Source organism: Carcharhinus amblyrhynchos, chromosome 8 (assembly GCF_965287045.1).
Source record: "Carcharhinus amblyrhynchos chromosome 8, sCarAmb.v2.hapA, whole genome shotgun sequence".
NCBI classification, from domain to species: Eukaryota; Metazoa; Chordata; class Chondrichthyes; order Carcharhiniformes; family Carcharhinidae; genus Carcharhinus; species Carcharhinus amblyrhynchos.
Window position 1 is genome coordinate 59,929,182 of NC_137331.1, and position 12,738 is coordinate 59,941,919.

General features: G+C 42.7%; 1 protein-coding gene across 8 annotated transcripts in view; it reads right to left on the reverse strand.

Moving 5' to 3' along the window:
• dnajc5b (DnaJ (Hsp40) homolog, subfamily C, member 5 beta) overlaps positions 1-12,738 on the reverse strand; it is a 125,636-nt gene that overhangs the window by 63,213 nt on the left and 49,685 nt on the right. For 7 of the 8 annotated variants that reach the window (XM_080194156.1, XM_080194149.1, XM_080194155.1 and 4 more), the window contains exon 4: positions 5,285-5,354. The gene's annotated coding sequence lies outside the window, so the exon portion shown is untranslated. Of the gene's footprint in view, positions 1-472; positions 661-5,284; positions 5,355-12,738 lie in introns of all 8 variants that reach the window. The other variant, XM_080194151.1, reaches the window with a different exon arrangement.

The window sequence follows — 12,738 nt, forward strand, 5'->3', positions numbered from 1 at the left end:
CGATCATGGGTGTAGAGCCCTGGAGGGTGATCTCTGGTGTCGGTCAGCAAGCAACAAGAGTCTTATCCCCTGCTAGAGGTGTTTAAGATTGAAAAGGGATGGGCCTGAGTAAATAGAATGTTTCCAGTGATTGAGTCCATTGAAAAGACATAGACATAAGATATTAAAAATTTATAATGCAGAGTAGGAGAGGGTTGTGAAACTATGGAGTACACAACTGGTATCATTGACTGGAGTATTGATCAGTTAAGTTTTTGAATAGGTTAGATAGGTGGATGGAAAGGAGGATAAAAAAATATTGGAGTGGAACAACCGCATGGTTTTGGTATGTCTCTCAGTTGGAGGATAAACATCAAGGCAGAATGATTAGGTCGAGGAGCCTGCTTCTGTAGTCCCAACTTAAACTTTCAACCATAGACAAGAAAGCAGGATAGGAGAAAGTTAAAACATTGGCAACAACTTCCTCACTGACCTTCTTTAGATAAACACATCGGGACCCAGTAGTGACCTTGATTGGAGCTCCAGGTGTAATTGTAGTAAAAGTTCTTTACTCATACTCCAAACCTTCTGTAACGAAAGCTAACATACCTTCTGCCTTCCTAATTGCCACTGTACTGACATGCTGACTGGAACCTTCCGTCCGTTCACGCCCGGCTCCTGCTGCAAAAGAAGACGGGGAACTTGGTGCCAGTGGGATTTTTTGGCACTGCTGCAGGACCAGAAAATCCTGCCGGGGTCAGTGGCTGAAAAATTCTTGTAGGTCGTAGAAACCCTGCAGTGCAGAAAGAGGCCCTTTGGCCCACCGAGTCTGCACTGAACACAATCCCACCCAGGCCCTACCCCCATATCCCTACATATTATACCCACTAATCCCCTCTAACCTACTCATTCCTGGACACTAAGGGGCAATTTCTTAGCATAGCCAATCAATCCAACCTGCACATCTTTTCACTGTGGGAGGAAACCAGAGCACCCGGAGGAAACCCACGTAGACATGAGGAGAATGTGCAAACTCCACACAGACAGTGACCCGAGCCAGGAATCAAACTCAGGACCCTGGAGCTGTGAAGCAGCAGTGCTAACCACTGTGCTACCGTGCTGCCCGTCTGTCCGTTAACTTTCTGTGATTCATGGACAAGGACACCCAGACCCCTCACGATGAAAATATTTCACAGTGTCTCATCATTCAAAAAATATTCAGCTTTTTGATTTTTTTCCTACCAAAAATTTCTCACTTCAGCACATTTTATTCCATCTGTCATGTCCGTTAATCACTCATCCTAGTTTTTATATCCTACTCCAGGCTCTGGGTATCCTTCTCACTGCTTACTTTCCAAGTATCTTTGACAAAAGGGTGGCACGGTGGCACAGTGGTTGGAACTGCTGCTGCACAGTGCCCAGGCAAAGTATTGCTTGTTTGACTGCTCAGATCCTCTGATCTCTCCTGTAAATTTCACAATATTTATTTACACAAGCTTAAGAGATTTCAAAGGTTTATGGTTTATGTTATTGATGCTTTAAAAAGTCTGAATGATTGACACTTTTACAGCAGTCTAAGGAAAATGATTTTTTTAACATAGGAAGTTATGAATGAATTACTTTTTCTAAAAACTTTTTTTGTGTATTCTACTGTGACTTTGGGATCAATGGTTCTATACAGTGTATAGTGAGTTAATGGGCACAAAAGTACCAAAGCCTGGCACTGGGGACATAAGTAATGAGAGGTGTGAAAATGCCACTGCTTGGTATCGAAGGCATGAGGGGCCACTGAGGATAGGTGGAAGTGCCGAGCTTGGCATAGAGAGTATGAGTGGTCATGCAGGTTCATGGAGGGGCAGAGCTTGGTATAAGGGGCATGGGGGTGATGAGGGAGATCGCCTGGCACTGGGACATGAGGAAAATCTTTTGAACTTGCCTTTTTAAACATCTTCTAACACACACTAGAGTTCATGACTCCTCTGCGGGGCCATAAACTCCAATTCATTGACAACCTAGCCAAGCTCCATGAAAATTGCAGACAAGTAGGACATTCCTATCTCTGCAAAGGGGCCAGCCAGGTTGGGATTGCAGGTGAAAGTTTTTTATAGGAATCAGCCTACACTCTTTAAAAGCACTTCTGAAAATCAGATAGGCCAGGAATAGGGTCAGGAATCTTTGAATCAAGACTCACCCCTTTTTTTAAAGGCCTCCTGGATTACTCTGACTCATTGAAAATCAAGGCCATTGCCCCGACCATTACTATATTCACTTTCACTGCTCCTTACTTGAATGGCCTCCTGAATCATAATTCTATGCTTGCCCATCTATCCTGTAGTTCTCGTTCTCATCTCACACAGGTAGCAGGTACCTCATACCTGTTGGTCAAAGTCAAAGGCTGAGGATCCTTCATCACTATATCCTAGATCCCGGACCTGCCTGACTCTCAGGTATACTCTCCTCTCCCTGACCACTGATCAACTCAGTTCTACTTAACCTGGAGGGTGAGGCTACGTCCTGGAACAAATTGTCCAGGCAACTCTTCTCCCTTGTTGATGCCCTGCATTATCTACTGCTCAGACTCCAGCTCTATAACTCTGAGCCAAAGTTCTTCACCTGCAAACATTCAGAATGGAGACAATTGTCCAACATTCTCCACAAACTCCCACGTGCTGCAGTTACGCCACACCAGCTGCCTCATTAGCTATTTTACCTTATTTATATATTTGATTAGGTAATTAACATTAGTTTTTAATTTTTATTAATGAATTGATTTGTCTAGTTTAAATTACTAATTTTGTAAAGTAATAGCAAGTTACTGTTTCCTGGCTTAAAGATAAAAGAAAAACACTCACCAGCTACTGGAGATGAAAACAAGAATAAACAATACTCTCCCTCTGTATTGAATTCCTGCTTACCCTTGCAGCAAATATTCAACTTTAACACACTTTCACCACTGCCTTCTTCTCTAGGACTTATGACTCACTCAAGGAACAGCTGCTAATTTAGCTTCTTGCTACACAAATGAGTACCTATCCACACAACCACTTTCAGCTGATTGACAGTTAACTGCCAGGCAGTTTCTTAATCTTATACACAGCTTCTCGGCCTTTTGGCTAAGGTCAAGTATCAGATCAAGTGTAAGATGGGGTGCAATGCCTCATCTTGTCAGCTTGGATCTTGTTTATCCCTTTCATAGGGTCCATGAGTTGGATTCAATCAGAGTTTGAATTTGGTCTTTGGAGTAAGCAAGGAATGGATTTGGGTTTGCCTGGTCCATCCTGAACATTGGCTTTGTAATTTTAAGGATGGAGTAAAAAATAATTTGTAGACCTTACAATTTCTTTTACAGTTTTGAAAATCTAAATCAAATTCTACATTTCAACTTGAGAAATACTTACCAGAAATTCCACCCTCATCGCATTCCTGACTTCAGCACTCTTATTCACAAAACATTCTTTCACACTGTGCTCACAAATTCACTCATCAACAACCAAGTAAAATCAAGCATTAGTAACAACAGTTACGTAGCAGGATTATTTAGATCCGAAACATTAACACTGAAGTTGATCTTTCTCTACACCCTAGCTATGACTAACATGACATTCTGCACTTTCTCCTTTTCTTCTCCATTAATGGTGTTTTTGTCTGTATAGCACACAAGAAAAAATACTTTTCACTGTATGCAAATACATGTGACAATAATAAATCAAATCAAATCGATTCTCTCCACAAATACTGCTGGACTGCTGAGTTTATACAGCATTTTCTTTTATTTCAGATTTCCAGCAACCACAGTATTTTGCTCCTTTTTAAACAAAATCAAGCCATGTGTTGTAATATCTCCAGAACCTGGTTGCCAGCCCTAGTCTGAAATAATTGGTGGTTGGCTGGTAAGAAAGAGGTTATGGGATTCAATATCATTACTCTACACACTTATTTTCCCAAGTGATATAGACTGTTATCTGATGTCATGAGTCATAACTCCATTATCAGATTTCCAATGTTAAAACATAAGATTTATCTTGGAACTAATAGATTTAGGGAAATGCAGGAATTACCTGGAAAACCCTCAAATTGTTCTGCCTGTGCAATGTAAGAATGCATCATAATCTCTTCTCCAGCGTGACTGAAGATAAGTTTCTTCAATTTCAGTCCCAAATTGTGGTCCCACCACCCCCTCCATCACAATTAAAGCAGGAGTGTGCTTCTTTGCTTTATTAATTCCAAGACTTATGTCCTTTTGGAAAAGGGACACTTAAGCAACATTTGCTCTATTTTGAAAGGAGCCTAGTCTTGCATAATTGTACTCCACAGAAATACTTATCTGCATGTGTCAAAAATTCATGGGCAGCCTCCAACAATTTATCCATGCATTAAAAGTAAAATTGCCAACTCTGATGATGTGATCGTGTGCCATTTGATTTGCAATTGTTATCATAGTTACCTTACACAGTTTGGGACCTGTAGATGAGTATCTTTGTCCATGGTTTTGCACTAGTTGCTGAGAAGTTCCAACAATCCAACCTGTGAATAGGGTGGGAGAGTAGAGGATGTGCTGGCAGGTTGGGAGGCGATCAGTTGTGGCACTGGGGGCTAGGCCAGGAGGATGGGATCCCAAGTCCTGGAGGAGAGGGCATCCCAAATCTAAAGGGAACTTCAGATTGATGTGCTTTACCCCACATCCTGCTCAAGATGGAGAATTGTTGCTTTTTCAGTTTCCTACACTGCTCTGACCCATTTCTGCCAGCCTAAAAATTGAGGCTGGCTGGGAAAAGACCCTTAAAGTAGCCATAAAGTGCTCACTTAAGGGCTTTAATAGGAGAAAGGGTGGGTTTCCTGCTGGAGGTCCTGCCCGCACAATGAAGTTGTGTCTGAGTCAGGCAGGCAGGCGGGATCCCAGGGTGAATCCTTTCCATCCTCCCATGCGATTTTATATCCACCACCCTGCCTCAGAACCCAGATGGGGGCAGCGTAAAGTTCTGCCCCTGGTGATAAATGATTTCTGCATTGTTTTAATTACATATTTCTGTGAAAATTCCACTTATGGAGTCCTTTATGAGGAAGTGTCCCATTGCCTAAGCCCTGAGAATACCTTTTTCTCGTTTAAGGGCATCTGTAATTACACACTGTAAGGTTTCATTCAAGTTCTAATAACTCAGCCTCAGTCGGTTATTTAAAATGAATTTGAATCCATTTTTTCCTGTTTGGGAAACTGGGGATTTCTACACTGCATTAGCATTTTACACATTTGTGGATTCTTCCATCATTGCTGCTTTTACACGTAGATAAAAAGGTGAGTACTTACAATCTTCCTCATTAATACTGAGAATACATTTGGTTCTTCATCTTTTCGTTACACTGTGAACTCCTTTCTCCTGCAAGTACATGAATTCCCATTGTTATTCACCCATAAAAGACACAGACAACATCTATAGACCTCCAAATAGTCAACATCCATATTAGTTGCAGTGTAACGGTCCATCATGGTGACACAGGGCACCTCCTGCATACACCAGTCAGCATTGGCTGTGCAGGAATCGCCTCTGCTTACTGCATCTGGCACAGGAAAACTAACATGCAACCAATCCTTTAGAGGATGAGAAAGGGGACCTAGTGGTAGGGGATGGGGATATGGCTAAGGTATTGAATAACTTTTTTGTTTCTGTCTTCACGGAGGAGGACGTGAATAATTTGCCGGGTGTTAGCGATAGAAAGGTGGTAGGACTGGAGGGTCTTAATGACATTACTGTTACTAGAGAGGCGGTGCTCGACAGACTGGAGGGGCTGATTGTGGACAAGTCCCCAGGACCGGATGGAATGCATCTGAGGGTTCTGAAAGAAATGGCGGAGGTGATAGTGGATGCCTTGGTGGTTATTTTCCAAACGTCGCTGGATTCCGGGGAAGTGCCGGATGATTGGAAAACGGCTAATGTTACGCCGTTGTTTAAGAAGGGTGCCAGACAAAAGGCGGGGAATTATAGGCCGGTTAGTTTAACATCTGTGGTAGGTAAAATGTTAGAATCTGTCATTAAGGAGGAAATTGCGAGGCATCTTGAAGGGAATTGCTTGATAGAGCAGACGCAGCACGGTTTCATTAAAGGGAAGTCGTGTCTGACAAATTTACTGGAGTTCTATGAGGATGTGTCTAGGGCGGTAGATAGAGGAGAGCCGGTAGATGTGGTCTTTCTAGATTTTCAGAAAGCGTTTGACAAAGTGCCTCACAAGAGGTTATTGCAGAAGGTCGAGGGACATGGAGTTGGGGGTAGGGTGTTAGCGTGGATAGAGGATTGGTTGTCAAATAGGAGGCAGAGAGTGGGAGTCAACGGGTGCTATTCGGATTGGCGGATGGTGACTAGTGGAGTGCCCCAGGGGTCGGTGCTGGGGCCTCAGCTTTTTACCATTTATATAGATGATCTGGAGGAGGGAACCGAGTGTAGAGTGTCGAAATTTGCTGATGACACCAAGATTGGGGGAACGGCAAATTGTGCGGAGGGTGTGGAGAGTCTGCAGAAGGATCTAGATAGGCTGGGCGAATGGGCCAGGAAATGGCAAATGGAATTTAATGTTGGCAAGTGTGAGGTGGTCCACTTTGGTAGGAAAAATGGTAGGAAGGACTATTACTTACGAGGCGAAAAACTGCAGCAGGCGACGGTGCAGAGGGACCTCGGGGTCCTTGTGCATGAGTCGCAAAAACCCAGCTTGCAGGTGCAGCAGGTGGTCAGGAAGGCGAATGGGATGCTGGCCTTCATAGCGAAGGGGATTGAATATAAAAGTAGGGAGGTCTTGCTGCAGCTGTATAGGGCATTGGTGAGGCCGCAACTGGAGTACTGTGTGCATTTTTGGGCGCCGCACCTGCGCAAAGATATTTTGGCCTTGGAGGGAGTGCAGAGGAGGTTTACTAGGCTGATACCGGAGTTGAAAGGGTTGAGCTATGAGGAGAGGCTGAATAAACTGGGCTTGTACTCGTTAGAGTTTAGAAGAATGAGAGGAGATCTCATTGAAACGTATAAGATGATGAATGGGATGGATAGGATAGAGGTGGAAAGACTCTTCCCGCTCAAAAAAGACAATAGGACTAGGGGGCACAGCCTCAAGATAAAAGGGGGGCGGTTTAGAACGGAGTTGAGGAGGAACTTCTTCACTCAAAGGGTGGTGAATCTCTGGAATTCTCTGCCCGTTGAAGTGGTGGAGGCTGCCTCGCTAAATATTTTTAAGACGCGGGTTGATGGGTTTTTGATAAGAGAGGGGATTAAGGGTTATGGGGAGAGGGCGGGAAAGTGGAACTGAGCAGCGACAGATCAGCCATGATCTTATTGAATGGTGGGGCAGGCTCGAAGGGCTGGATGGCCTACTCCTGCTCCTATTTCTTATGTTCAACCCAAAGCTAATGTCTGGGCATCTCTGCTAATGGGGTAGGCACCTTTCTCCAATCTCTTATTCACTGTCAGTCACACTTAAAGCTGCAAGCTTCATATTCTCACTTTCATATTCTCAGTACTCACTTTGTTAAATGCACCATCTTTTGACATTGCAGCCAGGTACGGGAAACAATGACAACTGTTGACCTCCTCCTCTCTCTCTATCTAGTCCGCTTCATTTCTGATTTTCCCCTGCCAGTCTGAGGGAAAATGACTCCCCTCTGTGTCCTTACAACCTGGTGGAGCACCTCCCAGAAAGTAGTGTTGAATCATGGAAGGTCCCTTGATCTGCCTTTGGCCATGTCATCAGTTTGTGCAGTCATTAGGGTGCCCTCACTGTTCGATCCAGGATCACTGCATGTACTAAGTTGTCTTTTAAGGATTGCTCTTCTATGCATTCCAGTTTTTAAACAATGTTTCTTACTAGCAATCCTGGAAGGAACAGCGAGGGTGGCCTAACTAGGCCTTTTGACTAAGATCAAGTGTAGTATTGACAAGCTATGCTTGGTTGAAATCATTAGATTACAATTTAGCTTCATTTGAAGCAATTTTTAAAAGCGGTATCTTGGCCTTTTGGCTAAGATGCAAATAAGATCAAGCCTTGGAGGAGGAGCTATATCTACTCCAATCAGCTTGGATCATGTAGATCAAGCCCAAGACAGGAGATGAGAGCCTTGTCTTATCAGCTTGGATCGGGAATGTCCCAACTTGTTGAGACTTTGAATTGGATTTGATTTGATTGAATTGGAATAAAAACAAAAAATGATATGGTCGAAGATCAAGGGCCACTCTACGATTCAATGATTTCTTCCCGACAGGTGCTTTGAAATAAACATAGATGATTGTATTCACCACTCTATTCCCCAAGGCTCAAAGAACTTATCTACCAGACTAGCATACAATATTGTTCCTTATTTGCAAACAAGATACATTCAACAGAAATTACGTGCCATACTATTAATAAGGATAATTATCTCCAATACACAGAACTCTTCAGAGATCCCTCACCATGATCATGCCAGGAAAACCACGATTTGAACTCATGGAATTGGCCAATGATTAGGGGGAAGTGCTCAGATCATGAAAACAAAAAATGCTGGAAATACTCAGCATGTCTGGCAGCATCTGTGGAGATTGAGAGAAAGAGAGTTAACAGCTGGGATGTCTCAACTGAAAGCAGGTGGCATGGCAACAGAGTAGAGGAGCTCAGCACAATATTCCCATGGTTGACCAATTAATGGTCAGCAGGCAGGGGAGGTTAGAGTGCACAGACTGGGGGAGTTCTGGCTCCTGAACACTGAGGAAACAAGATTCCCCTCCATGCCCATACAACATGATGAAACACTTTTGGCAAGGTATCACTGAATCATAGAAACATAGAAAATAGAACAGGAGAAGGCCATTTGGCCCTTTGCGTCTTCTCTGCCATTCAATATGATCATGATTAGTCCTCTATCTCAATGCGACACTCTTGCGCTCTCCCCATATCTCTAGACATGGAGCAACCCTTGATCTGTCTTTGGCCACATCACCAATTTGTGCAGTCGTTAGGCAGTAGGGCCTTTCCTGTTTCCTCTTTGGTTGAAAGACTCTTTCTCATGACACTGTCTGTGAAAGATCTGACAGACTGTGTTGGCCAATATCGTAATCTCCTTCCTTGCAGCTTGGACCTCTGCCTCCAGGGCAAGAGATGCTGTACTCCACTGATGGCCATCTTCCTGTCTTCATCCCTGCCATTTTCTGGTAGGGGCTGGGATCAGGGACAGTGCTGCTGCCCTCATCCTCTCACAGCAGGGGAATTTTTAAAAAAAATCTTACATGAGACTATTTGTTTCATTTTACCAGGAAAATCAAACTGAAATTCAAAACATGACCATGAAATTCAAATACAAATCCTGGAGTCCAATGTAATACAAAGGAATTTAATAGTTACAATCTCATTGGAAGGGATGGCTTTGTTCACAACTCTTTTAGTTATTTTGTTACTTATATTTGATCAAGTGATCTTTTCCACATGCTATTATGGATGTTTGTGTAAAGGTCTGTGAGAAATTGAGCTGCCTGGGAGGTTTGGGCCTTTAACCTGCTCTCCTCAGGTTTTTGATGGTGTCTTTGGCTTAGGCAGTGGGCACCACTGAAAAGATAAGTGAATATTTTGTTTTAATTCTATAGACCCCGGAAACACAAGTGTACTTACACAGATCGCTGCCACCACAAGCAGCCCCTTGCTGGGTGTTGCCCCCATTCCCCGTCGCTCCCTGCAGACCTGGGATATACCTGAGAGGTGTTACCAACAGACCAGGCAGCCTAATGTTAAAGTTTCTGTCGGGTAAGCTGATTGTCATGCTGCAAAATGTGCTTGCAGCTGACCTGAATATTTCAATGCGGCCTGTTCTCCTCAGGCCTTTACCTTTGGGACAACCAATCTATTTTTGAGTCTGGGATTGCCACTGAAATGGAGATGCCTTAATGTTCATTGAAGATAAATGAGGAGCTGAAATCAGATTATTTGAAGTAAACCAAAAACTCTTCAGGATACATTGAACATTGCATGCAACATTAAAATATTTGTTGTTGATGATTGTATGTTTTACAACCATAGGTTAAAATTTATTTATTAGTGTCAGAAGAGGCTTACATTAACACTGCAATGAAGTTACTGTGAAAATCCCCTAGTCACCAGCTATACTCCAGTACCTGTTTGGATATACTGAGGGAGAATTTTTAGCATGGTTAATCCATTTAACCAGCATGTCTTTTGGACTGTGGGAAGAAACTGCAGCACCCAGAGGAAACCCACACAGAAATGGGGAGAAAGTGCAAACTCCACATAGACAGTGACCCAAGCTGGGCATCGAATCCGGGTCCCTGATGCTATAAGGCAGCAGTGCTAACCACTGTGCCACCCTCACGCACCAAAATTTAAATAAATCAATGTTATTTTGTTACATTTGATATGTTAAAAAGTCCAAAGAAGGAATATTTTTTAAAAATTTGTTTAAGACACTAGTTCACCTCCAGCCAGAGTATTGTGTCCATTTCTGGGCACCACACTTTAGGAAGGGTGTGAAGGCATTAGAGAGAGTGCAGAAAAGATTCATGAGATTGGTTCCAGGGATGAGGATAGATTGGAAAAAAAAGGACTGTTTTCCTTGGAGAAAAGAAGGCTAAGAGGAGATTTGATTGAAGTATTCAAAATCATGAGGGGTCTGAAAAGAGATGAGAGGGAGAAACTGTTTCCAGTCATAAAAGGATCGAGGGCGAGAGGGCACAGATTTAAAGGAATTAGTTAAAGAAGTAAATGAAACAAGAGGAAAAACATTTTCACACAGCGAGTGGTTAAGATCTGGAATTCTCTGTCTAAGACCATGGTTGAGGCAAGTTCAATTGAATCATTCAAAAAGGAATTAGACTGTTATCTGAACAGGAAGAATGTGCAGGGTTATTGGGAGAAGACAGGGGATTGGCACTAAGTGAATTGCTCATCCAGAAAGCTGGTGCAGACACATTGAGTCAAAGGATTCCTTCGGCGCTGCAACAATTCTGTAAGACCAATTTCCTTTTATTCTTCTCATTTTATTGTCTTCATGAGTTTCTAAAGTTTTAAACAGAAGTCAGCAGAGATAAAAATTAAATTCTTCTGATCTTTACCATCTCTTCCCAGTTGTTTTTGCATATATTAGATTCATTAGATTGACCTCCTTTTGAGATGGGAACATTCTCGGAAATATAAGTATCATTCTAATCACTAATCTTTCTTGCCTCCGCATGGGAAAACATGAGTTCTGCTAACTCTTTCTGTATCCTGTCAAGGTCAGGAATTTGATGTTTGTTGAAGTATTACACAAATCTATATCTTACAAAGACGATTGAAACATGTGAAACAGTCTTTTCTTGCACGTGTCATATTGTCGTGAAAACTATCGTCAACAGCAAACTGAGCTTTGTGTAATCCTCCATCCCTTCAAACCTCTATTGGTGGCTGTCCCTTCAGCTGCTTACAACTCACATTCTGCAATTCACTGTCTCTCCACCTTCCTCTATCCCTGTTTAAAATCCACCTCTGGCCAATCTTTTTGTTTGGTGCCTCCTCTTTGGCACAGCAGCCATTTATTTCTGGTTATCCTTGTGTGAAACCTCTTGTGTATTAAGTTAAAGACATGATATAAACGCAAGTTGTTGTTTTGAACAATCTAGGTAGAAGCATCTTTTTCATTACAGTACAAAGGATAGGAGCTCCTATACAATGCTGCCCTGCAGACACAGATGTACAGAGTTCAAATGGACTACAAACATTGATCTCTTGAGCCTAAATTTTCCAGTCCTGCCCACTGCTGGAATGGCATTGGGTGGTATGGAAAACTTAATGGACCAATTGACTTTGAATGGGAATTTCTTATCCTGCCCTTTAATTTTTCTCAGTATTTGAAAGTCTACAAAAAGAATTGCATTTCAGAATTTCAACAGTGTCAAGAATAGAAGATAATCCCTCAATTCATTTGAAAAGAAAGGAATTGCTAACTAGAACGTAACTATTTCCAGCTCATGATACATCTAGTGCAGCTTCAATCATTCTTCCATCTGTTGTGACAGTTCATGTTTCACACTTCCAATCAGGACCTTCAGCCAAGAACTTCAACTTGGCGTAAATTTTATTCTTCAAACCCATGTCCACTAGGAATTTGAGCAAGCACGTTATCATTTATTTTCAAAGATAACTTAAACACAGAGATCTGTTTTGTCACTTATGCTTGTGCTGAGTTTAATCCTAGGGTAATAAACACAGGATCTAATTTGTTGTTTTACAGAGGCTTTAAAAATCATTGGAATTTTTCTGGAAAGCACAGCTAAGATCGGGATGGCATTATGATCTGGGAACTGCCATCAAGGTAACTGCTGCAGCCATTGTATAGGCAGAGGCAACAATAAGTTCCGGAATTTTCCCAGGCAAGAGGAGACAGATTTACAACTGTTTGCCTGGAGTTAAATCCCCCAACAGTGAAGTCAGGTCCGGATGCCGACATCACCCACTCATGCCTGGTGTGCAGCCAAGTGAATTCACCCCCTCCCCCACCATAAGCTATGCTGTTGATTAAGAACATAAGAACATAAGAACATAAGAAATAGGAGCAGGAGTAGGCCATCTGGCCCTTCGAGCCTGCCCCGCCATTCAATAAGATCATGGCTGATCTGTCGTGGCTGATCTGTCGTGGCTCAGTTCCACTTTCCCGCCCTCTCCCCATAACCCTTAATCCCCTCTCTTATCAAGAACCCATCAACCCGCTTCTTAAAAATATTTAGCGAGGCAGCCTCCACCACTTCAACGGGCAGAGAATTCCAG